The sequence below is a fragment of the Typopeltis vanoorti genome, chromosome 8, assembly GCF_054136105.1.
Source record: "Typopeltis vanoorti isolate ZY-2024b chromosome 8, IOZ_Tvanoo_1.0, whole genome shotgun sequence".
In the NCBI taxonomy this organism is placed as follows: domain Eukaryota; kingdom Metazoa; phylum Arthropoda; class Arachnida; order Uropygi; family Thelyphonidae; genus Typopeltis; species Typopeltis vanoorti.
In genome coordinates, this window is record NC_143556.1 from 4,949,634 (window position 1) to 4,976,102 (window position 26,469).

Genomic DNA, 26,469 nt, shown 5'->3' on the forward strand with positions numbered 1-26,469 from the left:
AATAAGGAGGTTATCGTCCTCTAATACTGCATGTTCTTATATTTCCATCATGATCATACGGAACTGCTCCATTGCGATCGACCCAACAGGAATCAACAACACGTGGGCGGCTTGTTTGTTCTGTTTGGAGCAATTTGAATGCGAAGAGGGAATCGAGGCTGGCGGGTGGGGCGTGAGAACGAGACCCCAACCCTGTGCTGACTTAATTCTGCAGTTATTCGAGGGAGGACGAGATGTCGTCGAAACGACGTTGGCAAATTCCTTTTCGTTGGCGAAGGACTGTTGAATCAGTCGCACTCTTTCAAACAGGAAGAGTGGCACGTGCTTGCGGGATTGGAGACGCAGCGTTGTCGAGTCTGGAAGGGTCGACTGTCCTCCCTCCCACGCATTTCACGGAATGGGGTTAGTTACGTTCTTACGACACGGTAACGTTTGCACACCTTTTTCACCTTGTACGCGTTCGTCATGATTGCGGTTCTTATCGCCCTCTGGAGGAGAAACTCGCGCAAATAAGGACGAAAAGACGTCTCGTTTTTGATATTCTGGCATCTTTTATTTTAGATTCTGGAATATTTCGATAAAATTGACTTTTGCTTGTTCATGAGCGAAGAAAACTTAAATAAACAGTTTGGCTCTGCACATGTGCAGAATATGGCAGGAGTCTCAAAACTAATTTCCGATGCTTCCCTTGACTGCGTTGTCATTCTGTGTAATTTCAAATAACGGAACTCTTTTCATTTCAATGATAAATAAAATCTACTAGAAATATTCAGCCGACAAGAGAAAAAAAATCATAATTATTTAATTAAAAGTAGACTCAAGAAGACTCAACCAACAGCACTTATATAACAATTCTGTTATTATAATTATGGTGAAAACGCACGTAACAAGCAACCGACAAAAATACATAAATAAAGAATAAAATGAATAAAAAACAGCTACAATTCTGACACTTCTTATGCGTATGGAATGTACGTTGTACCAAAAAAATTTATCAGGGTGGCCGTGATTTTTATTTCTTTTATATTTACAACACACAAATCAGTTCATACGACAGGGTCATGTTCGAAGGCCTTTCCTGGTGTAATCATCACGGCTTTCTGCACTTCCTTTACAACGCTCGGACCACCTGAACTAAACTAAACAAAACAAAAATTGCCGCAAGGCTACACAGCAGTGATATCTCCTCGAGTGTTCCTTTTCGATTACAGCTAAAAAAAAATTATATTCCCGCAGATGAACAGCGGGAAATAATTGCTCAGGTTATCTCATCTTCCTTTCCCTCTTTTACCTTGCGGTGTCGATGGTTTCATTAATCATCGGACCTCAAACCGTTCACAGGAGAAGGTGGTCAGCCGTACGCCCCGCTGTATCCTATGTCCGTAGTGTTGAGTTCTCAAGGCCGCTTTGCCTGCTTTGTAGGATGAAAAACCCCCCGGGATAAACTGGGGAGAAAAACCCTGCTGTCCACGCCCAAGACGGGCTAAATTGGCTATGGCAGATCCTTAAGCTCCTCACATCGTCGACGGGAATCGAACCTGGGACACTTCTTCCCCAGGCATAGGGTTGCGAAGCGCACAGCCACTAGGCTAACCGCGCGCACTGCTCAGATTATTTAGACGAAATAAGCTACTTCGTCTTTCCGTTCGTGCACCACCTCAAATGGAAAACCAACGAACGCTAATTAAATATTAAGAAATGGAAGCCGTTAAAATCGTTTGGCTTCGCCACCAATTCAGATCTCACAAGAGGGGTGGCGTACTTCCTGAAAAATGCTTCTGCTTCCAAGAAGAGGGTGTCTTCCGTGATAACAGCGCCCCCTCTCTTACAAACTCACTCCAGTCAGTTTGTCAAAGCTGTTTTGCATTTTTAATCGGTGTTTTTTTTCTGAGAGTTGCTCCCCCCCCCCCCCTTCTCCGAAGGGCCATCGCCATTCTTCCTTCGACCATGTAAGACCAGGAGCGGCTGCTAATCAATATCCAGACGCAGTTCGACTCGAAACTTATCGAGCCAAATTCTTATCCTTTTTTCTTTTTAATTGCAATCTGAACAGCCCACTTGGAGGTCACAACCTTCAGTTGTTCGAAAATAAATAAAATAAAACACGGCTGATAGGATATATCAGAATATTCAGTCAAGAAAAAAGTGAAAGTTAAGGAAGAAAATGGATTTTTTTTTTTAATAAAAACGACTGCAGCCAAAGGTACGATTCGAAGTGTAAAAAGGATTTGTTCACAATATTTTTAGTTTGACGCGAACATGTCTCAGAAATTCATTAGTCACTCGAAATGGACGCACGTACTAAACTTGCTACCCTTTAGATATTTATACGCGTATAGGGAACTACTATTCATAAAAAACGACAACGAATAAGTAAATATCAAACAAGATGCTTTCCTTAGTAGACACAGGGACCTAAAATATTTAATTCCTCAAGCAAATAAAGAAGCAACACGCAAACATTATACTTATTTAGCGCCCAAAATAAACACCTCTTAACACTGAGAAGTAAAACCAACCCAGAACTCTAATGAAAGGATATTTATTTCCCCACACAAACCAGTGATTTCTGTTCAAACTAATTGCATAAATGATTGGTTTTAGGTAATCGATTTCAGCACATCGAGGTTCGTGTGTTAAAATTTCAATGCTATTTAACTTCTTTGTTTTCTTTTGTTCCCAAACCTAATTAACGTTGTATGCAACTTTCTGTATAAGCACACATACAGATTTTTCTTTGGTGTTTCGTGCGTGTAGAACACCAACAGACCGTTTGGGACATTCGCACTTTTCTCAGTAAGGACCTCAAGAGTAACAGGCGTTCCTTGGGTCCTTAAATGAAAAAGACGCTTTCTAATTTTTTTAAATGTATAAGCATACATTTCTGTATACATAGAAGTATGTCGTAACGTAAACGAGCTGCTGTCTCTTAAGTAAGACATGCGATTACTCAAAACTTCGTACTACAATATATGAAGTTCACAATGAAGAATTTAGAAGACAATAAAAAATATTCCCGCAGCTGCCGGGAAGCAAAGCGATACCGAGTCATCGCCATGGCTTGCAATCTTATTCTCAGACAGCAAATAAATTCACACAAGCGTCTGTTTAGAGGTTCCACCCTCTAAGGATTTGCGCAGTGGGACTCTCTGCCTGCAACTGCGTGCTGTTTGGAAGTGCGACTCGGAAAATAAAGAAAAAAATTAGAAAGCGTCTTTTTCATTTAAGGACCCAAGGAACGCCTGTTACTCTTGAGGTCCTTACTGAGAAAAGTGCGGATGTCCCAAACGGGTCTGTCGGTGTTCTGCACGCACGAAACACCAATGCAGATTCATTTAAAAAAATAATAAAAATAAATAAAACAAAACAGAAAAAGTCCGTTTGTTTTCTCTTTCAGTTCTTCTCCGTCTCTGAGGACATTTTGATCGCTTTTTAGTTCGCTAAACAGCGGAATGTTTGGGGTCAATTCTGGTTCATCAGTTTTCTCATTAAAGAATTATGGTTTGGCGTTACAGACAGAACAGGAAGGTAAAAACAGAAAGAAAGAAAGAAACTGCGCTAAAATCTTTTCCTTTCTCGCTTTTCTATTCTGAAATCTCATCATCGAAACCCCCCCCCCCCCAGGTGAGGGAGTCTCACCTTCTTTACTGACGGGGGGGGGGGGGGTCATCGTCAGACTGTAGTGAATGTCGACAATTTGGTTTTGGGTGTGTGAAAACTCCATTTGTCGGCACATTTTACGAGTGGGGAGCGATGAAGGCCTCCCACGTGCCCGCCGAGAAATCGTGTCAGATCGGGTAGGAAGGAAGTGGCTCAATGGATTCGGAATCCAGGATGCCATACTGCACGCTACGCGGAGCGAAACCAGCCCGAATTATGCGCTACTCCCACAGACCACGCACGCACGCCTCACTGGAGATAGCAGGGCACGAGGAGGACGACGCGTCCTTCATCTACTTAATCGCACTTCCGTCCCGCTCTTGTGGGGCTCGGAATCGCTTTTCAGTTTATTCGATTATTTGCTTTTCTCGTGTCCACGCGGCTGTATTCCCAGGTGGCAGCACCGTCGAATGCTGCTCGTTGGGATGAGTGGGTCGTCAATAGCATCGAAGTCACGTGCTCTGTGAAACGAGAGGTCTTCGCTCACGGCAGCCAGCACGCGCTTTTGCACGAAAAGTGTCCTTCGAGACCCCAATTAACCTCTTACAGCGGCCAAATAATTAATCGGAAACTGGACTCGGGTGGTGCACTGTCACAGTGCTTCACACACATGCAGTCCCTTCAGAGAGACTGCGCATGGTCAAGAAACGTCACTTATCCTCATCACGTGCATGCCGGTGTCCTCCGTCAAGGAACGCTTCAAATGGGTTTTACGTTTTGTCTAAAAACTAAACTGTAGCGGAGAGGGAAGAGCAGAAACGGTTAGCAACAACGACTGTCTCTCTCTTTCTCTCAATCATTTTTAAGTTTCCACCATAAACTCGATTTAATCGAAAACAGAGCACGTGAAGAGAGAGGACATTTACGCCCCGCTTGGTCCAGGAACGTTTCTAGTGATATTTTGTTTCTCGCCACGTTGTAGTCTTTCTTTTTTCTTTTGATTGTTTTTGTTTATTTTTCACAATTTGCAAAACAAATCAAGAAAATGTAAATAAACCGAAAGCAAAAAAAAAGCACTTCGTTTTTTTAATTGAATACTCCGCAGTCTGCGCTCAAGTAGCGCCGTGCTAGGCTAAGTTTAAATGAAACTGGAAACGCTGCTCTGAGGAACAAACGCGGAACTTTTTTCAAGCCACTTCGGGTCTCCACTGAGCAGGCACGGGAGTCTCAAACAGGGCGATGACGTTCATGTACTCGGATCGCATTCCCGCTTTGCATTTCTGACTCCGATGGGCACACAAACCAGCAGACGAGTGGAAAGTTTCACAGATCTAAGAAAATCAATTTCACCGTTTAGTGAGAAATCGATTCGACCGTTCAAAGGGGTGGGGTAGGGTGGGGGTGGGGGACATCTCTCCCGAATCAACTTGAGTTAAAAAAATGGACCAAAAATTTGACAGGCACTTCCTGAATGACAGAGCTCTCCACCCGTCCCTTTCCTCGGGTCAGTCGCGTTATGGGGAATCTCGGCATGAAATTCAAAACGAGAACAGAAAGAACTGCGGGTTCATCGCATCTGGCACGAAATCCCACTGCGAGGCCGCTTCTCAGCGGGCAGGACGACGAAACTCCAGGTGGCATCGTCATTAGCCAGCTATATCACAACGCCACCAGGGAGCGTGCAGGTTAACCAGCGAGTGTGGCCAACTTTGGCGAGATCTCATCGTTCCCAGAATTCCTCTCGTCATCCAGCAATCACAATTAACTCCGCACCGGGTGTCGAGTGCGGCTGGGTGAGCTCAGCGTGGATCCGACGAGAGGAGCAGAAAAGAAACCGAGAAGGGGGTGAACCATGAGGATGCTGTCGTTAATCACACGCGGCTATCGTGGATCATTCCGAGGTGTTGCAACACCCGGTAATCCGAATCTGCGTCCTCTCACTTAATGGGAGGTGACCTCGACCGAAGGGACGACAAAACAAAACTGTCGCAGCGCTCGCTGGGAGAAGGAAAGCGCGTTTAAGGATCGGCAGGAATGTTAAGGACCGAAAAAAAAAAAATTAACGCCGTCTGGCGGAGCTTGGAAATGGTGAGCGACTTCCCACGTCCCACGTAAAGCATTTCTCGCGCATTCTACGGGAGACATCTTTAGTAGATCTGCAAAGAAAATCAAAACGTTCAAATGCAAACAGGGAATAAAATTCTCCCCCCCCCCCTAATCAGTGATTCCCACGCACTTACTTGGAGCGAATCCAGCCGGCGACACTTTAAACGGAGATCGAAATCCCGTGGGTTCCGAGGACCATCCCGACACAGCACGTCCGAGAGAAGCCACTGACTCGAAGCAGAAACGCGGGTTGTTATGGCAACGCGCACCTTCGAACGGTACAAATGGTGCACGCGTGCGTGTGGCACACCCAAGCTCCCTCTGGTGGTCTTACCGTTGAGTGCGCGAAAGGAGAACTTCCTGGTCGGACGGAGCACGGAACCGACAGGAAGTTCAACCGGCCGAGCACATCGCGCGGGACATCCACGCCTCCCACATCCGAGATCCCGACAGACAGCGGAATTACATGATGCGACTACCCGCGGTCCTTCCTATCAAGGCTCGCTTTTCCCAATTTTGCGACGGTTTTACACTTTCACTCTCTCGTGAGAGTTCGAGAAAGTTTGAACTGGATATTTTCGTCACGTGGTTGGTCGTTCAAAAATCTGCCTCAACGCTGAATTCAAATCATTTCTTCTTCAATTTTTTTATGTATCGCTGGCTGCGCAACGGACTCGGAGGGGGTGTGCTGAAAAATGACTCCGGTGCAGCTTACACACGAATGTTGACGATGTGATCTGCTCGCTTGTAAGCCTCGTTTTTTTTTTTTTTTTTTTTCAGAACTCAGACCTCGAGACCAGAACTGGAGACCTCGCGTTTATTCGCGAGGTCTCCAGCAAAGCATCCTCCGATACCTCTTTCCTCTACGCTGCGATTTCTCGGAAACCGAACGGGAGTACAGACGTCCAAGCAGCATTAATATCGCTGCAAAATGAGATTACGGCTCGTGCCACATGTTCATCTTAACAACGTTTCGATCACAAATCCACCGTGGATGGACGAATTCTGATGAAATTTGGTATTTCAGAAAAGTCGCTCGAATTTCGTGGGACCGAAATAGCTGTCGGTGTGCGAACGATGCAAGGATGTGAAAAATCGAACCGATCATCCAGCAACGAACTGCAGTGCGGTGGTCCTCGGCCGTACAAAGAGGCGGCTGCGTTCGTAGAATTTGTGTGCATTGTCGGTGGAGGCAAGCTACGAATATTGCGGACGTTTGGCGGATTTAAACCGGCGGATCTGCATTCTAACAGGAGGAAAGGGTTAACAGGAATCGCGACAAGGTAGCGCTGATGTACGATGCAGTTTTTCATCGCTGTCAAGCGCGAGTTCCGTGGACTTTTCCAGAAAGAAAGCCCAAAGGACTTAGTTAGAACAGCAGAAAGTCCCATTTCAATCTTTGAACTCGTGCACCGATTGACGTGTGCAGCGCTCGTTCTCTTGAGAAATCAGAGCAAAAACATCGGAAATTTTTTGAGCGTTAAAATTCCAATCAGTATCTTTGTCACGTGTAAAGGAAATAAAAAGTTTGAAGTAAATGCGGACAAATCAAAGGAGATTATTCTAACAGAATATTAAACCAACAAAAAAGTATTCCCAACCCCACCCACAAATGTCCGAATCGTCTCCAGTCAAGTCTGTACGTGCACCTCGTGCGATCGTATATTGAGAGGATGCCAAATTAAAATCGAATCCTGTGGGCCGAGTTGGCCGCGGCATCTCCGAAATCGAAACGACCGCGTGAAAAGGAGCGATGCAGTCCGATCACGCTGCGACACCTCCGAGCGGCTCGAAAAAAAATTAAATCTTCGGAATATTTTCACGTCTGAGGCGCCCCTTAAATTCGGGGGTTCCCGGGCACGTCCTTCTCGCTGCCCTTTTTGAAGGGTCGACGGACCTGTGGCGTTCCACACCCGTCACAAAGACTCGGAGGAACAGAACCGAATGAACGCGAGGGCGGATCGAGAACGTAATGAATGATAATTGATGAGCGGCAGACGGACGTCACTTCGCCGCAATTTACGGCGGTTTTCTCGTCATGAGGAGGCCATGCAAAACTCTTCTTTCCTTCCGACCCCCCCCCACCTTCAACGGGAGTGTTGACTTAAATGCACGTGCTCACTGCAAACGTACATCATCAAAATTCCAACGGGGACGACAAGGCGTTATGTCGGTGTGACTGACGGCTGCAAACCTCCCTCGCGATCTCAATGGTTGGAAGTTTATCCCCCCTCAACTCACCCCTCATTCGTATTCGTTTTTGTCGTTTTGTTGAGAGAGAGAGAGAGAGAGAGAGAGAGAGAGAGAGAGAGAGAGAGAGAGAGAGAGACTTCGACTCTCGCTAGGAGGCGCTGTTTCATTCAAGTTTCTCCTTTTTCACGAATTTCTCGAATAGTTTGAGAAAGTACAAAGCAGACTTCCTCCGAGCGCAAAGAAAAAGTCCGGGAGGGGGGGGTGGGGGGGGGGAGTCTGAATGAATTCATTATTTTCAATTGCTTTGAATTCACCCGCTCGTGTCGAGAAAGGCAATAAACAGAACTGATGCTGAGGTGCATATATGTCGTTTAAAAGGAGTATCCCCCCCCATGGACTCCCGTACGCCCCCTGGTGGACGTGAGTTACATCTGTGGCCACAAGATGCGTTTGTTGTCCACCAGGTGCTGCCCTTCTGGTGGTTATTATGTCACCGTTGACAAGGGGGGGGGGGTGTTTAACTCTCGGTTCATAATATAGCCCCAAAAGGTGCCTCGGAGCTTTGGAAAGAAAGAAAGAAAAAGAGGAGGATGAATTCGCTGTGCCGTCACTCACACTCTAATTATAATTCATGTTCGCGCACGGATAGGTCGTTGTTCCGATAAGTCCTGAACCAGCGAGGCACTTCCCATCGCATCAATGCCGCTTTCATGGCCTTGTAGAAAAAAAGGGCTCGCGTGGAGGGAGAGTTCCCTGGTCGATGCGGGAACCGCAGGTACTCTCAACGAAGGTGGGTTTACGTTGTGCGATTCTCGAAGAGGGTAGTGACCAAGGCCCGCGTGTCCGTTTCTTCGCTCTGATAACAAGACTGTCTTCAGTGTGGATGGTCGTCGCTCATGTTGTTGGGTGTTTGCTGCAGGCTCGAGGGACAAGTCCAGGAGAACGTCGTGGTAACCATGCCAACTGAGGAAAAAGGGGCTTCGCGTGTCACTCCTGGAAGAAACTGTGATAAGACCATGCATTGCTTGGAGAGAGAGAGAGAACTTGAATCAATTCTCGGCGTTCGCATTCTTCCTATTTGCCGCCTCTTCAAAAAAAAAAAAAAAAAAAATCCTTTAAATGCAAAAATAGGGGATAGTCTGCTCCCCTTCATCTGAAATGCACTTTCCACAGAATGACTACTGCAGGGAAGACAAATAATAATAATAATAAATTCCAGTGTACACAATCCTGCTCAAGCCTCATTTGAGCAGGATTGTCTACACCTGAAGCAAGCTTCACTTTACTAAAGCGCCATTTCAACGTACTTTGTTAAAAAAAAAAAAAGAATAATAATTAAGTTTATTGGAAAAATAGAAATGCCTGAAAGAAAAGCAACTTCTGTGCTCTTCAACGAAAAGAAAAAGTTGATTTGTATTTTGAAAGATGAATCCGTTTTAGGGAGAATTTTTGTCATTTTTAGTGGTGAAGCGAAACCATCTTCAGAGGAGAATGAGGAATGAATATTACAATCTGAAGAGATATTTTTACTGTGAACCATTCACACTGCACGAGGAAGTGAGAAACACACACACACACACGCGCAGCATGAATCGGTTTGCTTTGAATTCAGCCAAAACAATGAGACTTTCGTGTCTTTTTCTGTTCTTCAGCATGTGAAATCAGAGGTTCTTCGCGTCCTAGACAGGATTTGAACCCAGATCACTTTAACCAGAGGCATCAGCGTTACCTACTGATAATCGGCAAGAGATTAGATGAAACTACCACGCGCATATACGGGTAGGCAGAAAAAATATTAACAGCTTTTTTTTTTTTCTTCTTGTGTGTGTGTGTATGAACGGTGGTCTAAATAATCCAAAATGAGCATCGTTTAGTTTTTCAGGATTCTTTTGAACCCCAAAACTTAGTGGGGCGGGGTGCAAAGCTGATGAAGCGAGCGTCGAGAACGGAGTTTATAATTAATCGTATAATTACAACGCAACGTTTTGCTGCGTAGCACAATATTAAAAATTAACGCCAGATGTAAATTCTTCATCTGGTCGCAACGATTCAAGGAAAGCGTCCAATGTCGGCAAGGGTAAGCGGAAAAAGTGAAAAAGGTGAAACAGCACCACAGTTCTGGCTGCAAATGGGATCCTTCGTGAATTTGCAAGTCAAGAAATGCATTTATTTTCGTATACAAAACAACAATCAGGCCTCAATCAAGTTAGGAGTCCTCATCTTAGAAAGAATATGCAGGAGAGAGAGAGAAGCACGAACGGGAACGACCGGTTATATATCCACACATACATAGAGGAGTATTCGTATAAAAACCAAAGCGAGCAGTAAGAGCACAGACGGCAAAATGCAGACAGAAACGGAAAGGATTATCCAAAAATTACACGACGCCAATCCAGTGGGAAGAGGGTTGTCACAGTGAGAAAGGATAAGTGTAATGAAGAAAGATTTTTACTTCTGTTTCAAAAAATATATAAATAAAAATATTTTTTTTTCCTGCAATCCCTGAACCTACATGACGCAATAAAGCAGTCTAATCTACGCAATGATCTTTAGTAATTTTTTTTTTTTTAAATAGATAAATGGACATTATTAGGTGACTTTTGGTTTACACTAACTTTTAAAAATCCTGAGTGGAGTTTAGTCTAATCTAAATTAGATTAGATTAGATTAGTCGCGGATATCATCTGAAAGCGATTCTGATGGTGTGGAACATTCGTTAAACCCTTCGTTTCTCCTCGTTTCTTCAGGGAACAAGATGAGGCTTCTTTCATAAACAAGCAGATCTTCCCAATGAAATCCAAAGAGAAATAAGACGCGTTGAAATTCAGTAAACACGAGGGAGTGGTTTCCAATCATTTCACTTTTTTTTTTAATTAAGCTAAACGAGTTTTCAAGAAAAGGTAAAGAAATTATTCTTAAAGGAAATGAAGATGCGGAACACGAGTTGACGGAAGGATTAGTCTGAAAACAGGATTGATTTCTGGATCCTCGATTTATGACAGGATTACGAACGTAAGTGTGCGAGATTCACATTGAAAAAAAGCCACCGAGTGTCGTGTGACATTACGAAAAAGCACGGAGGGGATCTTCGTGACTTCCCTGATTCGATTACTGATTTCAGTCTTCGAAACCAAACATCCGCATTGAACTCATCACCGAAGCGATTCTGGTGTGTGGAACATTCGTTAAACTCTCGTTTCTCCTATCTCAGTCCCATTTCTTCAAGAAACACGACGAGGCTTCTTTCATAAGGAACATCGTAATTAACTTCTTCGAAATCTTCTTTTTCCGTTTGTGCTAAAACTTGAAAGAGTTGCAAGCAAAGAACCAACACGTTCAAAACTAATTTTCGAAGTGCTAAAACAAGCAAACAAAAAAAATCTCGCCGATGTCCAAATGATAGTCCTCGTCTCTGATCCCTTATGAAAACTAACTTTCGTCCACCCCTGCTTCCATATTTTCTGCATTTGGATGGATGGCTTTATTGCATTGTTAACCAAAAAAAAAATCTCACTTTCTTCAAATTCTTGCAAAGGCGATCTAGTAATTGTTGAAGGACATTTTCCACGACTGCATTACTTCCAAACACAAACCATTCAGCGTCCCCTTTGATTTTTTTTTTTTTTTGTCAGAAAGAGACCAGAAGAATCGTGTCCAAACTGGATGTCGAAAAATTACCTGTTGGCGATTATCCCACATACCGGAACTTTATACCAAGTTAACTCACACCATTCCTAAGAAGGGAGATAAATCCGATGATCGAACTCCACTAACTTCACTTCTTTCTGAAGTAATGGAAAAGCCATCGCAGCAGTGCTCAGCCTGGAAATCTTTTCATTAAGAAACGATCAAAAGTGGACTCTTGATCGACAGCTCTTCCTGGTTATGTCATTCATTTTTTGACAAATACAAAAAAAAGAATTGGAGCAGTTTCTCTCGATATATGCCAGCATTTAATCGGGTTTGATACGAAGACGCATTAAGAGTATTCGTCTCTTCTAAAACCAGTTCCAGATGTCACAAAACAGAGAGAGAGAGAGAGAGAGAGAGAGAGAGAGAGAGAGAGGAAGGGAGACTATAATCCTCAAATTTTGCAACTCCAACTTTTGCAGCCAGAGAGCACGTTACCCTTTTCGCCTTCTCTTCTTCTTCTTCTGTATATCAATGGCTTTCTCGAGTTGACTCCGAATTTAATTCGATACTTTCGTTGATGAAGGTACCCATTTCTCTTTTTCATTTGAGAAATCTTCCACTGCACAAATTAACAAAACTTCTTCCGATTTTCCAATCATTCTTCAGTGGGGTCGTGAGTCTTGTTTAACCTTCTTCATTGCAATGCCAGTAAAGCACCCCCGTTTATTTCTAGCAGAGCAGATCAATTACATATTATGCATATGGTAACCTGGACGAGCTGTTGCTCTTAGGTTTTACACACACACACACGAGCATTCATAAGTTGGTACTATAATAGGAAGCTTAAAATAAAGAATTTAGAATTAAAAACAGAGAGAGAGAGAAAAGAGAAATTATTGATGAACAGCGACCACGGGAATATTTGCAGGAAATGCGAGCTGCAGCTGAATGTCTGCATGAAAGAAACTGCAGCAAATTGGTGAGAAGTGGATCATTAATCTACTGACCACCCTCTTCTGAGTCAAGTGATTTTGGGGAGTTCTGAAATGCGTCAGTCCAAATGTGAAATCAATTCGGATGCTGTTTTTTGTAATACTGACGCAAGAGAGATTGGGGATAACAGTAATCCCAGGAAGAGACATCTCGTGTACTCCAGAAGTTCGTGTGTGATGAAAAGAATCATCAGAAGGAAACTCACAAAAGAACTGAAAACTTCAAAATGAAAAAAAAAAAAAAAAGCTAAAGAAAATTCTGGAAGGAACGTTTTTCGCCATTTTCAGAGTGCCTTCGTTTCTCTATTAATTGGATTCAGAACTCCAGTTTGTGGCGACTTCTCTCTTTTAGTCTCTGTTAAATAAAAGTGCGAATTTTAAGATTAACGATTCTCGTGATATGAGGAGGAAGCACTCAAGAGGTTGAGTCACTGCCGAGATCACGTGCTCATGTGATGCTTGCTCGGTTCCCATTACCTCGGAAACACCACGTGCGATAGCATTTTTGTAATATAATACGATGTTACTGCCCACTGCTTAATGTGCATGCGCTTTTTAAACAACAACAACCCGTTACTGGTTTTCGATCCGAAACCCCATTTGCACGAATAAGATAACAATGCACGCGCGCGCACACAACAATTGGCTTGAAATTCGGCTAATTTTGATATAATTTGTCTCAATTAAGAACACAACAAATATAACAGAAAGAACAAAAAATAGAAAAATAAACTATTCAATAAACCTCTCAGTCGTGATCAAAACCCCCCCGTAAAAAATTCTCTTTCTACGAGTACAACGCTTGGAATTCGTCCCCATTCCCACAACTGCATCGCAGCAAAAGGACGAGAGACCCTGCTGTAACTCTTTGACTATTGTGTGCACTTGACAGCAGAAGCTCGCATGCTGGTGGCGAGATTACTTCGTTTTTTTTACTCCCCCCCCCGCAGTAATCAGCTTTGCGAGTGTGTAAAAGAAAGGGAAATTCGTTGACCTGGCCTTTTGTTGAACTATTCGACTGGACAAAGCGCCTTTTCTCCGCACACTTTGGAACGTCGCGTGCTGTAGGCGGGGCTAACAGTGTTTACTCACGTGGTGGCCATTGTCATCGGACGACGCATTCAAAAAAAAAAAAATAAAAATAAAAAAAGCCTCGAATGTTTGTACAGTGACTCACCGCAGAGGCACCTGGGAATGCGGCAGCCACAAGATTAGTACTGCTGGTTACAATCGACCTTTCAAATGCGACGTCACCCTTCTGATGTTGTCGGCTGGCAGGTGCAACATCTCACTGCTACAAAGTTTTCAACTGACATGCGCGCTGTATCAAGTGTGGCTCTCGTCTCCGGCTGTTGGGCTGAACTAATTGCATTATTTCGTACGGTGAACTGCCACGCCATTAAAAGGAAACTGAGATTAATTAATTTTTTTTTTTTCGTGCAACCAAGCTTTATTCACTTGTTTCTGATACCTAAAATGTGTACTACCAGATCCAGATGGCGGTACAATTTGTAATTTATTCTTGCAAATATCAGACGTGAATGTTTTTATTCGCCTTCCCAGTGGTGTGCAAAAGATATTTTCGTGCGACTTTTGATCAATTTCAGACATGATTATGAACGTTGAGGTTTTTCAGAGTTCAGGATCGCCACTCAGATTTCTTCGTAATCCCTGTTAAGTAAAGCGCAGCTGATTGAAGTCCGAACACCTCAGTAGCCTGATATTAATGAGATATCAAACTGGCCTTATACTTAGATTACATTTATTTTATTGATTATTATTGACTGAGCGCAGGGAATTTAATAATCGCTTAGTGACACAAACTAAATGACGCTTTCCCAAAATTAGAAGTTAACTTCAGCAAAAGGTTTTACGCTCTCGAGAATGAAGGTGATATGCCTCTGGGAGTCAATTGTTGAAATAAATAGCTAACAGAAAATAATAATAATAAAAAAAAATCCCCTCGAGGGAAACATACCCACCTGCTTCCCTTTGCTAGCTTCTCCATCGCAGAGGGGAACGCCATCAACCGGAAAGAACTGGACTCGAAGAAGGCTCTTTCGACTGAAGGTGAGTTAGTTGGTTCCATGTGAGGTTTCAAGGTTTTTCTCCATAAAACCAGGATTTTCTATCCCGAAAAACACGTGAACCTTACAGATATTATACACTTGGCTGACTTCCACCGAATACTCATCTTGGCGATGCCACTCATCACATTTGTATGTTATTTGTGGCAAATTTTAAAAATATTTGCTGCAGTGATGTGCACAAAGATTGTGATAATGCATTGGGGGGAGGGGGGTAATTTGCTTCCATCAAGACGAACTGGAACTTTTGAAATGCCCCGTCAAAATTAGAGTAAAACAGCGAAACGACATCGTTTTCACTTTATGTCATATGATATCGAATCAAAAGCCACATCTCTCCTCCAAGAGATTCCTGTCTGCTCCACATTATTGTAGTGAAGGAATCTTCTTGAAAAACACTGAGGTGACTTGAGAAAGTTTTTTTTAATATATTAATCCCATACGGTGAGGTCACAAAACCTACAACACAACAGTCCCGTGGATGTGAGAGAAAGAACTCCAATAAAAAGTTTGTTAAAAAACTTGGGGGGGGGGGGGATATACTCATTGGGAAAAGAATTTCAAACAGAAGGAAAAATATGAGACGGTCTCGAGTCGAAGTGTATACGAATACTCAATGGCTATTCATGTTCTTACAAAATTGGAGAAAAGCAGAGGAATGGTAGTGGCCAATTCGGTGGAGCAATACCCATCAAAATACTTAAAAAAAAAAAGCACAATTCAGAAACAGAGCGCTTCTAAAATGTGACTGGAGGGAGGCCGTGAGAGAAGCGTCTCCTATCAGACTTTCTTCTGTATACAAGATGGAATGCATAGATGACCCTTCTCTTAGGGAGATTTTAGGTGCATCACCCGAAATGTAAGAGCCATAAAGGTCGGTTGGATTTGGGATTCGTAAAATGTAGTAGCTGAATTCATGTTTGAACGAAAGAGAACATCAAGGCTGAGGAAGGCAGAGATGCGATGTGTTTGTGCGACGATAAGCTGGATGGAAGCTACCACAAAGAGAAAACTGATCTGGAAAGTAGAGCATTATTAAAAATAGAAGTAAAATGGAATATTTGTTTCAGGTGATAAGGCGGGCTGCATTTTAAAAGCACTGAAATTCACTCGACTATTTTCACCCAAGTTTAGAATGATAAATGCTTAAGACATTGGAAGATCGTCAAGCTGAATCATTCGAGTACTGCAAGGTTTCCCGAATAAGAAAACGTTTCCCGAACAAGGTTTTGAAGTTAGAGAAAGAGAGAATATCATTGAAATACAGAATCCTGGAATCCAGCATTTATAAAGAAATGTGATTACAGGAAGCTATCCACCAGGACATGCAATGAACCACTTGAGAGCAAAGTAGCAATCCAAGCACAACCGGCAGAAGGACAACCATAGGATGGTACGTGGAGGCCAGACACGATCAAATGTCTCGGTGTCAAAAGTATCCACACGAGTTCTCCAAATCTATCCACAGCCTGTGTCCAGTGAGATTGGCAAGAAGGTCCAATGTGAAACGAGAATAGCGGGATCCACCTTGTGATTGATTAGCTGATGGGTCTCCAGGTGAAGGAGTCAGGTTTTGATGATTTTCTCCATCATTTTCGAGAATACTGAGGTGAGGTGACAGCAACAGTCATACGGCTTATTTCTCTCTCTTGGGAACACGATGAATATAGGATTGTTATTGGGCAGGTTCCAAATGAGCATGACAGTTGGGATTGGCGGTACAGGATGGTGGATGGTAATTTTGGAACACAACTATGGAGAGATACAATTTGGTCTAGAAACTTAATTAGTGTGAAAAATAATGAGATTTTTCTGATGTCTGAGAGGTAGAAACAAGGAAGGGCAGAAGTTACCCCCTTAGCGTTGCATTAGATGGCTCGACAGTCTGTTCTGCACTTCCTCTTTAATTCCCAAATTAAAAGCCTGCAACATATTTTCGTTAATCAAAACTCAAGTTGGCAGAAAAAAAGATCCACTGGAGGTAACACACACAAAATAAAAAAAAATTCGCGTCAGAGAACGTGTGCAAATATTTTCGATAACAGAGTCGAAATCACCACGGAACAAAGCCGGCCTAGTGGGAAGCACTCTAACCAACAGGTTGCGGGTTCGCATTCCACCTTGAGCATAGGGGTTTGTAAAAGCTTCTTCTAGATGAGCATGAAGAGTTATTTGGGTTTATAAGTCTTGAGCTGACTGAAAAAAAAAAAAAAATATTATCTCGAGGGTGGGTCATTCAGAAACGTTTATCCAACGCTTCGTGAATCAGGGAAAAAAAAACTTGTTTATTTAAGGTTTCTTTCTTCTTCGTAACTCTACGACTGTTGCGACTAATAAGCTGACCACATTCTTAAAGAGAAGTAGCTGACCAAAGTGTTGTGTGTTTTGAAATGAAACTGAAAAGTTCGGCTCCTGTTTTCCAAGCGGTCGGAAGTTACAACTACGAAAGAGCATCGAGGAAACCAACATCAAAAATTTGTCCGATGGTTCAGTCAGGAGGCGATTTCATCGTGTGTGCGTGAGAGACACACGAGGGTTCATCGGAAAAACGATCGAAAACCAACCCTTCATCATTAGAGACGCGACTGCAATGTTTAATTGTCATCGACTGATCTCATTACATTCCCCCGAAGCTAAGTCCCCCCAAAGGCCGTCTATCTGGCGCATTACTGGTCCGGGCAGTAACATATTCTCATGTCAACCACCTAATCAACCGTTCTGTCATCGCTTTCTGGCAACTTCTCCCGAAGCTCGAGGGAAAGGCTGAAGGTAAGGGGGTAGAGAGGGGATTAAAATAGCAACAAGCACGCATTTGGGACGGAATTAAATTTTGGCTTAAACAAGCACGCTAATGAGCACCTCGGTTGGTGAGAAATCTATTTACAGGGCTAATGCGCAGACTCCTCTCTGTCGTGACAAAAAGAAAAAAAAAATGGTTCAACGAATAAAAACGGTTTCATTGGTTAGCAGTTGACAGAATGAAAAGTCGAAATTGTAAGCATGTGAGGATCCCCACTTGTGATACGATGCGGCGAATTGCACATCAGTAGCTACTGGAGTGGGGTGTTGAAACTGTAACAGTGAATCGGTCCACTTATTTTGTGAATGCAGAGTCCTTGGTAGCAGGAACTTTTCGCAATAAGCCGATGGTTTGTTTTATTCTGTCAAAAAAAAAAAAGATCGTGATTTTATGCCGTCTAAAAGAGACATGGCGCGTGGTGAATTGAAACCCATGAAGTAAATAAAGCAGTTTAACAACACGCCAGTTTCCAACTTTTCCTGGTGGTGGAGGATCCTTCGAAAATTCGGGAAAAGTACCACGGACGGAAAAAGTGATGAGTCCCATAATAATATACGCAATTCAAATATGCCATATCATCAAGAAATCTTTCGCATCGTAAATAACTGCCCAAACATTTCATAATGATGTTGAGAAACACTTTAAAAATGATAAATTCGTACTTAAAAGAACGAAGGTGAAAAGAATGGCGATGAGCTTGCCACACAATTAAGTGCACGATTGAAAAGATAATATATGTCCAAGCAAACAGAAACCATTCAGTGATAAAGAACACGTTCGCAAAACTAGAATTCCATTTACGGATTAACGTGTGTGTGTAATTCACTCGAAGCCTCCAACCAGAAGACACAAACGTTTTGGGGGCAAACCCTTCCCTGCAATGCTTGTCGTATTGAAGGATTGGCTGACAAACAGTGGTTAAATTCTAAACGAATAAGTTCCGGGCCCGATACAAAATAACCAATTGTGTTTACCTTTGAATGCTATCCGGGGAAGCGCCAAGCCTCCCCGTCCCTTTCATCACGCGTTCGTAACTGTTGATATTGACTTTATACACGCATTCAAAACTGTAAACGACTGTTGAATAATAACACAATAATGTAGGCATAATCACCGTAAAGGGAGAAAAGTCACAAAACAGAAAAATGTTCCTACAAAATAACCGACTGCATTTACCTTTGAATGCGATCCACTGGTCCAGCAAGTCGGCAAATCTTTCCTTTCGTTCAGCGTATTAATATTATCGCATTGCAATTGATGGGAATCCTGTGTTTCTGTGGATTCGTTACAGACACACTATTCGTTACTCTCTTCAGAAACTACGCACAAACTATCATTACAAACTCGTTTTGTATTGTCACTATCATCTGATCTTTTTTTCTGTTTAAAGAAGTTTCCAATGTACTTATCCATAGTTGAAATACCGTACTTACTCGAATATAACTCGCATCCCTGACTTTACTTTTTGAAAAAAGAAATTAAAAAGTTCCGCATATACCTCGCAAATGAAAAAAGCTGAAACACGTTCAGACCAGGGCGATAGTAACTTGCTCCCGTGGTAAACAACATGCCCTCCCCAATAGCCACTATACTGCAGAGGCAAGAAAAACGAGTACTTTTATTATGCCAGTGAATAAGGTATGAGCAGTCTGTGTAATATATTTCTCAACAAATAGTGCAATTAGAGACAACTGGGATAAAAACACACTAATTAATGAATCACATGTCCCCTCATACAGAAACTATGCTGTACAGACTCGAGCAAAACCACATGTTGCATGGGCAAACACAGTATCTAACTAAAAACTATTGTTTTTAATTAGATGTGTGTGAGTTCGATTTCCCAAGGCAGCAATAAAATTCAATCGAACGTGTTAAAACTAAGAAATATATGTATAGTGAATGTTGTTATGGCAGTTTCACATATGGAATTCGTTGAAGAGAGTTATCATTTCAACTCAATTGTCAGCTATGCTTTTATCTTTCGGTCGCGCGATCTTTTGTTAATACCCACCAATCATATGCACGTTTTAATCACCTGCCTTTGCTGTCTGTTTCGCGTTAGGCTTAATTACCGTGAAGGGAGAAAAGTCACAAAAGAGAAAAATGTTCCGGATCCGGGCCCAGTACATAAAAATGTTCCGGGGAGGGTCCCGACTGAATTTAACCACTGCTGACAAAGTAAATCTGTGTAAATATATCTTAAGCTGTGTGAGGCAAGTGTTTCAACACGAACAGGACCTCTCGTCAATCCCACGTTTGAATTAAGATGTTTACTGTGAGAAGACCACACGAGCGAATGAAAAGAATTTTGGGTCGCTTGACAAGAAGTCCGCTTGTAGTAAGTCTGAGAAATGCATCGATTGCTCGGGATCTACATGGCAAGATACGATTTTCAGTGAGTAGGAGAGAAATTGATTATTATTATTATTATTATTAGTCTTTTCCCATGTCTTGTGTCAACTCTAGGCTATTCTTTAAAGTGACTCATTTACAAAAGCAAATTCTTTACCGCATTTGCTTTTGTGAATGAGTAACTTTCATCTGTGTGTTCACCAGTTTATTGCATTCCATTAGATTGTTTTGCTGTGTTGGTCTCGCATTTTAAAGTTTCAGTAAATTCGTTCGGCTTTATCTTATCTTATTTAACCTTTTTTTTTTGTTTTAGATCTTTTACAAATCTTAATAGCTTGCTATACGCAGCTTACACAAGACTGTTCCTCGCATGTTGTATGTTGATAATTTTTAATAAAAATTTCTCCTTTGTGGAAACTAAAAAAAAAAAAAAATTATTATTATTAGAGAGCAGTTTCATCACTTCTTGTGGTTATTCCAGACAGTGGACACCCAGAGGGGAGACAGGGGAGCCTTCCTCAAAAGAAAAAGGGAATAAAAAACGCTAGAAAAATTTCCAAAAATCTTTTACTAATTAATAAAATTCTTTTTTTTTTTAATTTGTTGCTTCGTGTCTTCTATTTCTATCGTACTTATGAATTAGCGATCATTGTAGATGCTCAGTCATAGGTCGTATGCGATGCGTAGTGTGTATTCTCGAATCGTCTACCCAACTCGCCCCCCCCCCCCAAGATTAAAACCTGGTTGCAGATCTCCTTCCATCAACAGAATCAACTGGTTTGCAAATCGCTTCATCTTCAGTCTCTCTTTCTCTCTCTCATTAAAATATACCCAACTATTTCAGCTCTTTGAGTCACAGAGGTGGAACGGACTTCATCCCCTTTCGATTCCTCATTCTGTTGGTGGAGACTCTCTTTTACACTTTTATTCGTATGATGATATAACTGCCGTGAGGACCTTTTACGGAGAAGTACGGTACCATCTCAATCCCCCCAAATTTTATCCGGTTTAAGGACCGGCATAGCTGACGAATTAGGCCTAGGTCTTAAATATCCCTGACTGTAATCCGTGTGTTGACGGAGCCGGTTTGCCTGCTTGGGCGAGGAAAAATCCCAGAAAAACTGGGGGGAAAACCCTGCTGCCCACCCAAGGCCGGCTAACTTGGTTCTGGCTGAGAAAGATCCTTAAGCTCCTCACGTCGGCGACGAGAATCGAACCCAGGACACTGCTTTCCCAGGCACGGGATTGCGAAGCGCAAAGCCACTCGGCTAACTGCGCGGACTTTCTTTCACACTGCGGCAGAGTCATGACGAGCACGTTCCGTTGTCCTCGCCTACTAAAAGGACGTTTGCTCGGGGCAAATGAAAACCAAATTCGCGATTCATGACGAGAATCGAGAGAGAATACATCGGACGTGTGTCGCGTGAGGTCAATCGCTGTTACGTGAACCGAAAAAGATATTTACTGCGGGAGTCTCAAAAAACATGTCGCGTCCACCTGAAAACGGATGTGACACAAACGGCCTCCATATTTATGAGTTCGAATGAAGCATAAACTCTCCCTGGCCGAGAAGCAAAAGAAAATAAAAAGAGGACTGCTCAGGATTTAGCAAACGTCCAAGAGCTTGGCATTCGTGTATTCCCCAGCAGAAATTATTGTGGCTTGACAGCGCTCACACCTCACTGACTGATGTCCATCTCGACCGAGCAACGAGATTTATTCCTGGAATAATAAGATCTGCACCCACTTAGTGGCTGCTAACTCTTGGTAATATTTCTCCTTCTCTGTGTGGAGTAAGGTTACGTAGAACGGTGACTTGCGCATACACAAAGACATCTCGCACGGCTACTGCTCAGAGAATGAACTCTAGACTAGACGACCTGCCTGGAAAACACTGCCGTGCAAATGTTGCATGAGGTCTTTGATATCGCATCGCATCAGCCAACCCTTCTGGCAGGAACGCGCCTCTAATTTACATGTTATGGTTCCTGAGTCAACTACAATACTAAACGATTTCACCTTCTAAGATGCCTCCACTGATAAGGACATGACATGGAAGATGCAAAGAGATGCTCCACAAATGGCAATGCTCCGACTCTCCATACTGTGATTGTGGCGGCTTAGCGCAGATCAATTACCATCTCGTTAGTGACTTCTCTGCGTTCTCTTATCCTGGAACTTATGTGGACTTCACATGAAACCGGAAGCTTTATCGTAGATTTACAATCACTTCAAGTACGATGCGTTCTTTGTTTTACGTACCCATAGTATCGCTTTCTATACGTATGTGCATCATTCTCTAAAAAAAAATACAATTTTATTGAATGCATATATGTTGATATTTATTTATTTTTTGTATAATGTAGACCAAACATTTTTTCCAATGATCGACGAGTTTATGAATTAAATCAGAATAATAAAAAATCTACCACCTAAAGATATTTTGTGAATCCGTTTACGTAGAAGATGTATTTTCACCCGCCAGGCTTATTGGAGACCAGAAGTGGCTTAAAAGGTTTCACGTTTGATCTCTAGAGCGATGGGATATCTCGAGGAAGAATTGAAATCATGAGCACTTCCCTCGATATCCCGAAGAATTTGTGCACTTTGCTAAAAGTTGTATTTTTTGTGTTTTCTCTTAAAAAAAAACCTTGATTTTCCCACACCTTGTTGTGGCAGAGCTGACAATGCGAACGTATGGGCCACTAGGAAATGCTTCCATCGCTACCTTGATTTTTCTGTGGCAGTGCTAACAATCAAACCGTGCAAATAAGAAGTAAATCGAATGATATGCAAATTAATAAAAATATCCAACATTTGTTCATCTGAGCGCCCTCTAGTGGCAGAATGTCGAAATACCGTATAATTCACGTATGCTGTGTTATCTATCAATCGCCCATTAAATTATGCTCTCTCTATATAACGAAAAATGACTTAAATATACTCAAATACTCCAATTTGTAGCATTTTTTGTGTGTAAAAAACACGAAAATAACTTTAATTTTCCCACACGCCGATGTAGTACAGCTGACAATGCAAACCATGCACTATTATTCACTAGGAACTGTTTATATAGCTACGTTGAGCACTTCCTTCGATATCCCGAAGAAACATCACGGATTTGCATCGCTTCATTATTGGCACAAATGGGCCCGGCCATCGACTGCAAACGATTTCTTCGGGAAGAAGAAAAAAAGAATGTAACTAGTCGAATGAAAGAAGGGGCACTCCACTTTGTACCCTTCTGGGAAGAATCCCTTAATAAAAATCGCTTCTACGAACAACTAAGATTAAATGTGCAGCAAGCAGAAGAGGAACAAACATCCACGCAGCCCACCCACCATTAAGGACCAGAGAAGTCCACGATTTGAATGCGCAATCAGCTGATTGAACCATCGGGTAAAGGTCGTGCTTTTAGCACAGAGTGTTGGCAAGTGCCGCTTGTAATTCGGAACAACGAATGCGAAACACGGTGCGATTATTTTTGGATCATGTTCGTGCTGAAATCGTTACTGAAAGCTAAAGAAGGCGCCATCAGGTTCTTATCATCGGCTTCAGGTTTGTTCCAACGATTACGGAGGAGGGTCGTCGCCAAGCAAATTCACTTCCTTCTGAAACTTCGCCAGAGTGGACCCAAAAAGCTTATGTCGATAGCGGAGAAACTTTTGGGGCGAGCCAAGAACGGGCGGTGGAGGGACAGGCTCGGTCTGGCTGAGCAGCTCGTGTCAGTGATACGGAAGAACCTTCATTTGATTTCAAAATTTGGTCATTCCCAAATCGACGGCGAACAACGCAATTAATACTTTTTCTTTTTTTGTTTACCTCAAGAACGCGATTATAAATTTGCTTCTACAGAAACCGACTTTATTTATGACGTGCTTGTATGGATTTTAGGAAAGGGCGATAGAGATCTCGTTCTCCCCCCCCTACATATCCCTCACCCCGAAGTGTCTTCGTCTCGAGAGTACTTCAGGGGACTTCTAGTTCAGGGGAGGCGCGATTAACAAGCACTAATCGCTGCTGTTCCGCGATGTGCACAAACATAAGTGTCTCGCTCGGGGGCCAATGTCAGACGCACCCGAGTGCGGCACGAAAGCAGACCCGGAGGTACGCTAATCGGTGCTTGTGTACACAGGGGAACACGCAAAAGCCCACTTCGATTACGTGACTCGTTTGCCAATCCTCGTCGGGATGGTTCCACTCTCTCACTTTCAACGCTGCGCTTTCTCCTTTTAATTCCTTCGATTTGTTTGCAGTTTTACGACTTCCACACGTCGAAGATCGCTTGCGGTGTTTAGAGACACGCTACGCCTGTCCATAAATAGAACGGATACTCTTCACTCCCCCCCTGTCCTCAACCCCGACCTTTTCCTCGATAAAGATTAACTCTCTCACGAAATAATTCTGCCAGCTTCGTATCAGATCCCTTATTTCCTTTCACTCCCACATTTGTTCTCGGACCACATTATAAGCATGATTCTTTCTGGAGTCGTCGAGTAACTGCCCCATCATTCCACTCCTGCTCCTTTATTCACTGCTTTCTCCCCCCCCCCCCTCGAAAACAAGGTAAAAACTCCTTCTGAGTCCGAATTCAGCTTCTCACGAAGTAAATTTCATTTAATCCTCCGAAACAGCAGCGCCTCCTAAAGGGAATTGCGTTTTCCATCAGATTCCCCAACTCAATATCTGCCTCGTCGAACTTCAACACGCGAGGCTCATCTTGAGACATCTTCGAACTCCTGAGTCAAGAATCAAATAAGATCTCCTATTACATCAGTGAGGAAGAGGAATTTCTACTCAAAATGCAACGGAACCAAGTGCGCCCAGGGGCCGAAATTAGAAAAAGATGCTTGCACAGTAAAAATCGCGCAAGAAAACAATTTGTGTTTGTAATAATATATCTCCCAGAAGTAACTTGCATATCGAAGTGATGACGGAAAAGGTAGGTTTCATTTAAATTTTTGATACAAATATTATACGAAGATGCTGAAAGGATTGATCAGACATCGTGAGCACCGTGCGTTCATCGTCCTAGCGAATGGCTTCAACATTTGTTGTCTTTTCTGCCAATTCAGAGAAGCGCTGTGGTTGTACGCACTCTGCTTTGAGCAGAGGGCTTCATCGACGGATTTTAAGAAGGCCGTAGTTTATGAGGAGGGAAAGGGCAGAAATCACAGACCCGACCTCTTTCTGTTATCGAATTTTTCCGAAAACAGAGAAATTCATAAAATATAAATTCATATTTTTTCTGTGAAAAATAACTTATTTTTTAAAAACGAATTGGATTGAGACCGAAGTTTAGCACCGAACAGGCTTTACTGACCTTTACAACTCGGTCGATATCTCGCTAGATGAAGCAACAGCGCCTCGTGAAGTTTCATTAAGACATGTGGAGATGACCTGAATACGAGGTACTGCCGTAAATTAGATGAAAAGTTATTTAAATGCTACCTCTCAAACGGTCAAAACCACAGTTAGCAGTTTTATTAATGCAGGGTTATGGTGAGCGACAGATTTTTCTCTCTCTCTCTGTGTGTGTGTGTATGTGTGCGCGTGCGTTATGCAAGAATCTGATCAAAGATATTTATTTTTGTCCAGTGATGAGGAAAGTCTGTTCAAAATATTTATAAATTAATGTGAAATGTAAAATTCAAGGCCTTTGCGTATATAAAATGTAATCAGTGTTACGTAATTACTGCTTAGTTTATTTCATTCCGATGCTCAGCCATTTTTGTAAACTGCAATTTCTCAATATATTAAGTTGCACTCCTTACCTGCTACGTGTGTGTGTGTGTGTGTGTGTGTGTGTGTGTGTGTGTGTGTGTGTGTGTGTGTGTGTGTGTAATCACGATGTAGGTGGCTGTGTGTAACTGTAACAGTAATATTTTGTAAACTGGGCGAGCTATTGCATATGCGGACGCTCTTAGAATAAGTTGACTGATAAAAATATGCGTTTGTTCAACGGCTTCTTAATTCTCCATGAAAAAAACCCAAAAAACTGTATCCCCTATTTGCGTAACTCGTAACTCACCTTCAGTTGAAAAGTCGGTATCTGCTTGCCTTTGTCTTGTCGTTTTAGAAACTGTCAAAAAGTTAACAGCGCATCCTGCTTTCAGCTCTTCTGCAATTCCACCACGAGTGAATTTTGCTGATTTCTCAAAGACGAGGGTAAGACAGAACTTTGTTTAACACCGCAGGCGTTATTAGGAATAGTTCACCTGCCACGTTATGAGACTTATAATCCCGTAGTGGGACTGTTTCTGCTTCATTTGCCTGCACTGCTCAACAGAGGAAGTGAAAATAATAACTTAACACGATAACCACAGTAATTAACTTCAATGAAATAAAAAGGTAGATTTTTCTACTCAAACTAACAGTACATCATCAGTGTAGACAACAAGCAAATCAAAAGCACGGAATACGAAGTACAGAACAGTCGGTGGATTACTAATTAAAAATTGTTACCGCGTGCTAGAAATTAATAAACTATTATTAAAAGTATTTTTGATGGTTACATAAGATAAGAATCTCGCAAACTTTTGGGAGGGAGAGAGAGAGAGACAATCGCTCCGATTCAAATTTGGCTTCGCAACTTTCTTTGAAAAGGCATTGGAACTTGCATCTGTGGAGAAGACGAGCTTTATCCCACTGGAGCTTGTGATTAGTGGGAGTACGATGTTGTGCCAAACCAGACTTTTGAGGT